This window comes from Zingiber officinale, chromosome 4A (assembly GCF_018446385.1).
Source record: "Zingiber officinale cultivar Zhangliang chromosome 4A, Zo_v1.1, whole genome shotgun sequence".
Taxonomy (NCBI): Eukaryota; Viridiplantae; Streptophyta; class Magnoliopsida; order Zingiberales; family Zingiberaceae; genus Zingiber; species Zingiber officinale.
Genome location: NC_055992.1, coordinates 41,444,845 through 41,450,844, shown reverse-complemented (window position 1 = coordinate 41,450,844; position 6,000 = coordinate 41,444,845).

The following is a 6,000-nucleotide window of genomic DNA, read 5'->3' as shown; positions in this document are numbered from 1 at the left end:
TACCCTTTTAAACCTAGGTTGAGAGGATTTAGCATGAAAAGCTACATGATTTTCCTTAACTTTATCATGCCTCCTATTTTCATGGTAAATAGCATTTAAGTGATATAAATTAGAACTATCATGCTTTTTACCATAATTTAAAAGGGTAGGCTCAATAAAAGTTACCTTTCTATTTACCTTGGAGGCTCCCCCTTGAATTGAGCTTCCTCCTTGAGCCTTGACCACCTCCTTCCCCTTAGGGCATTGACTTCGGTAATGCCCTCTTTGTTGGCACAAGAAGCACACAATATGCTCCTTGCTCTTCTTTGTTGTGGGGATGACCTCCTTGGGCTTCTCCTTGCCCTTTTGTGCCACTTGGCCCTTCTTCTTGGCCAATTTTGTACACTTGCTCTTGTAGTGCCCATTCTCCCTACACTCAAAACATATAATGTGATTTTTATTATTAATTGAGATATTTTTACCTTTACATGTAGGGATGACACTTGGTCCTCCATGTGATGTGGATGTAGAGGCTTCCTCTTGATCCGATAATGATATTCCTCCATTTGATTTGACTTGACTTGTGGAGGTGGAAGCTTCTTTATTCTCTTCTTCTTTTGACCCAGATGTGGAGGCTTCTCCTTCTTCTTGATCCGGTGTCACCAAAAATTGCTCTCCCTCAATCTTAGAGGTGGAGGCTTCATCATCTTGTACATGGAACAAGGAGTATGCTCCCTCCTTGTTCTTTTGATTGCACTCCTTTGAGGATGAGGATTCTTGGACTTCTTCTTCTTCGAAAGTTGAGCATCTCTCAACTTCGGAGTCCTCTTCCTCTTCCTTTTGATTTTGCTCCAATGAGTCACCCTCTTTGGATTCTTCTTGGATTGGTGCAGTGGAGGGGATCTCATGAATTGATGCCAATTTGCTCCATAGCTCCTTGACATCCTTGAACTCTCCAATTTGAGACAAAATGTGGCTAGACAATAAGTTGACCAAAAGCTTGGTCACTTTATCATTTGCCTCGCTCCTTTGAATCTACTCTTTGCTCCATTTTCTTTTCTTGAAGACTTTTCCCTTGGAGTTCTTTGGAGCTTCGAAACCTTCCATGAGAGCAAACCATTGCTCTATCTCCACCATTAAGAAGTTTTTGATCCTTGATTTCCAAAGATCGAAGTTTGTAGATGTGTACGGTGGAGCCACCCTTGTGTCAAATCCAAGTCCATCTTGGAATTGCATCTTGAAGTTGAGCTTCTTGAATTCTTTGACTTTGATAATTTTGCTCCAACTTCTTCACCCTCTAGCTCTTCTTGTTATGTTTGCCCCTTCCGGCGATGATTCCGGTTAAGAGCGACCTCGCTCTGATACCACTTGTTAGGACCGAAATGTAGCTAGGGGGGTGAATAGCTCGTCGCGTGCTCGTGGTCGGTGTTTCTTGTTTCTTCGAAGATGTGCAGCGGAAATACAAGAAACAACTACAACAACGCTAACAAATGGATTTTACTTGGTATCCACCTCACAAGAGGTGACTAGTCCAAGGATCCACGCACACACACACACCTCCACTAATAAATACTCCTTTTCGGTAACTACCGAAGGCGGAGAAGCCCTACAACACGCTCAATACAAGAAGAAGGAAAGGGAAACAAAATACAAGCAAAAGCTTACAAGTTATGCAGTGAAAACCCTAACCCTAACTTCTTGTTGTAGCCCGCCTCTTGATCTTGGATCACTAGCAAACCTTGCTCCAAGAACCCTTCAAGAACTGGCGGTAGAGTGGAGAAGAAGTGTGGAGAGTTGCTGTGCTCGCTGGAGAGGATCGGAGATGAACAGTGCGAGTTCTACAGAAGAAGACGCATGCCAACGGCCTTTATCTGCGCCAATGGTCGGATCCCGATTGATTGGATTGCTCCCAATCGATTGGGGAGGCTATGGATCGATCCACTAATCGATCCAGAGTGCCTTTGTGCTCTCAGGAAATGCCTGGATCGATCAACGGATCGATCCCAGGCTTATCACGATAAATCGCAGCTTCCCAATCGATCCACTGATCGATTGGGGCCTCTGGATCGATCGGCTGATCGATCCAGCAGGCTTCTGTGCGCTTGAGACTACCTCCCAATCAATCCACTGATCGATTGGGACAAAGGCTTCTCGCAGGGACTCCCCAATTGATCGGCTGATCGATTGGGCTCCAGCCAATCGATCGACTGATCGATCTAGCTGCTGGTTTTTGCCCAAAACCAAGTCCCAAGCCCCTCAAACCAACATCAGGTCAACCTTGACCTGTTGGTACATCATGCCTAGCATCTGGTCACCCTTGACCTGCTAGGACTCCCTCACCAAGTGTCTGGTCAATTCCTTTAACCCACTTGGACTTTTCTCCTCGTGCCAAGTATCCGGTCAATCCCATGACTTACTTGGACTTTCACCAGATGTCTGGTCAACCTTGACCCATCTGGATTTTCCCCGTGCCTGGCTTCACTCATCAGGACTTCCAACTACTTACATTCACTCACTAGGACTTTCACCTGGCTTCACTAACCAGGATTTTTCTTCTGCCTAGCTTCACTCACTAGGACTTTCACCTGGCTTCACTCACCAGGATTTTCCTTCTGCCTAGCTTCACTCACTAGGAATTTCACCTGACTTCACTCACCAGGATTTTCCTTCTGCCTAGCTTCACTCACTAGGACTTTCACTTGGCTTCAATCACCATGATTTCCAACTGCCTAGCTTCACTCACTAGGACTTCTCATCTGCCTGGCTTCACTTACCAGGACTTCCCACTGCCTAGCTTCACTCACTAGGATTTTCACCTGGCTTCACTCACCAGGATTTTCTCACTGCCTAACATTCCAGTTAGGACTTTCCCAATCAAGTATCCGGTCAACCTTGACCTACTTAACTCTTCTACAATCAAACTGATCAAGCCCTGATCAGTGGAGAATTACACCAAACAATCTTCCTAAATGAACAACTGCACTTGCACTTGTTCATATCATCGAAGTCTTGTATTGTCAAATATTGAAACCCAAACCAAGACTCAAGCTTAGTCAACCAGGTCAACCTTGACCTGAGAGATATTGCACGAACACCCTCATGTTGTACGGTGGCTCCATGTTCTGAAGTGCCTTGACTTTGCTTAGGTTGGCCTCTATTCCTCGCTCGGACACCATATATCCCAGGAATTTTCCCCCTTTTGCTCCGAATAAACATTTGCTCAGGTTCAGCTTGAGCCCATATTGCCTCAATGTCTTGCAGGTCTCCTCTACATCCCTGCATAGATCAACAGCTTGAAGAGACTTAATCAAGATATCATCGATATATACTTCCATATTTCTTCCAATTTGCTTCTAGAAGACCTTATTCATAAGCCTCTGATAAGTTGCTCCTGCATTTTTTAGTCCGAAGGGCATAACATTATAACAATAAGTACTTTTAGATGTTATAAAACTGACCTTTTCTTGATCCTCCTTAGCTAGGGGGACCTGATGATAGCCCTGATAAGCGTCTAGCATAGAGATGTATTCACATCCAGCGGTGGAGTCTACCAATTGATCAATCCAGGGTAACAGATAATAATCTTTTGGACAAGCTTTGTTGAGATCCCGGAAATCAATGCATACCCGCCATTTGTTTCCTGGGTTAGAGACTAACACCACATTAGCTAGCCAACTGGGGAATTGTACCTCCTTGATGTAACCAGCCTCCATGAGTTTAGTTATTTCTTCCTTGATGATTTGGTTTTGCTCCGCGCTAAAATTTCTTTTCCTTTGCATGACCGGCCGGGCATCTGGGAAGACATGCAAAGAATGCTCCATGACTGCAGGAGAAACACCCGAGACCTCTTTGGGTGTCCAGGCAAACACATCATTATTTTTCTTTAGGCATTGCACCAGTTCGGCTTTCAGAGTGGGATCAAGATCAGCCGCAACATAAGTAGTAGCTTCAGGTCGCCCGGTCTGAATTTGGACTTCTTCCTTTTCTTCATAAACCAGCACAGGCGTCTTTTCCTGAATGACATTGACTTCCATTTTTTGAATTTTTTGAGCAGCATTAGCTTCAGTCTGAACAATCTCTACATAACATTTTCGAGCTGTCTTCTGATCACCTCGCACCTCCCCGACATGGTCATCAATAGAAAATTTAATTTTTTGACAGAAAGAAGAAACGACCACCCTAAACTCGTTTAGGGCCGGTCGACCCAGTATCACATTATAAGAGGATGGGACGTCCACCACCATGAAATAAGATCTTCTTGTTCTTATTAGGGGCTCCTCTCCTAGAGATATGGCCAACTTTATTTGACCGAGCGGTTGTACTTCATTACCCATGAATCCATATAGAGGAGTTACCATCTGTTGAAGTTCGCTCGGGTCGATCTATAATTGATCAAAAGCCTTCTTAAAGATAATATTGACAGAACTACCAGTGCCAATAAAGGTACGAGAAATAGTGTAATTGGCTATCACGGCCTTAATTATCAATGCGTCATCATGGGGTATTTCTACCCCCTCAAGATCTCTAGGTCCAAAACTTATTTCGGGATCGGCTGCTCGTTCCATACTGCACCCCACCGCATGAATCTCAAGTCTTCGTGCGTGTGCTTTTCTGGCCCTATTAGAATCCCCATCAGTGGGTCTGCCCGCGATCATATTGATATTGCCCCGGGCGGAATTACTCATGTTTTCTTCTTGTCTGGCTGTCATGGTTTCAGCAGGAGCCTTCTTCGACACCTGACTCGTACCGGCTGGGGTAGGCAACGCATCCCGTCGAGGCTCGACCGGGCGATATTCTAACTTGAGGGGACTTTGCTGCCTAGGATACTGCTGTCGATAATAGTTTTGCCTTTGGTATGTCTCTCTATTGGCTCTTTTATTTCTCAAAACAAAATAATTTTCAGTATGATGACTGCTAGTTTTATGATAGGTGCACCATCTTCTGGGCGCCTTTGGCTGTATCTCCACATGCTGTATTGCTTGTGGGCGATATTCTGGATGGCGATGAGGTGGATGAACTGCCCGAGGTCCCCTAGGTGGAGGAACAAGAGTAGGAGCTTTCTCCTTAACCAAAGTAGGAGAAGAAGTAGGGCCCTATTTCCTGCGGGCGACTTGAGCTTCTTCCACATTAATAAATTCAGTGGCACGTTCAATTAAAGAATCAAAATTGGTAGGAGGATTTCTCACCAGATATTTAAAGAAATCATTATCATTTAAACCTTGAGAGAACACGCTCACTAAGATTTCAGTAGTAGCATTGGGTACATCGATAGCTACCTGATTGAACCTTTTGATGTAGGCTCGGATGGACTCTTTGGATGCTTGCTTAATTGAGAATAAACTCCAAGGAGTTTTATGATACCTTTTGTTACTGAAAAAGTGGTGTTGAAAAACTTTCTTGAAATCCTTAAATTTTCGGATAGATTTTTCTGGCAATCTTTAGAACCAGCATTTTGCAGCTCCTCCGAGTGTAGTAAGAAGCATCCGACATTTCATCCCATCAGAGAATTGTTGTAATAATGCTACATTCTCAAATTTCAATAGATGATCCTCTGGATCTGTAGTTCCAGTGTATTTGCCGATCTGAAGATTTTGATACCGCTTAGGAAGCAGATCATCTAGTACACTTTGAGAGAATGGAGAGATGACTTTTTCTGGTGAGCTATCACTAGTTATCATTTTAATCTTACGCTTTTCTTTATCTGGTGCTTCGCTAGAAGATTCTTGAAACACGAGCCTTCGACCCCCCTGCTCCATGGGAGTGCGAAGAAAGGCTCGGGGACGCCTTGTCGGAGAAACCGTAACTGGAGGGAAATATGCATGTTCCTCCTCTTCTGGTTCTTTTCCTTTCCGGTGCTCAGTAGTTGATTGTGAGCCATTTGCAAAGTAGCTCCAGTATGAGCTTGTTGTTGCTGTTGTTGTTGTTGTAAAGCCTTCTACACATGAGTGTTGATGAGGAAATCCAGATCCTCACGGCTAATGGTGACTAGATTTGATTTTCCAGCCTCTTCCATCTTGTAGT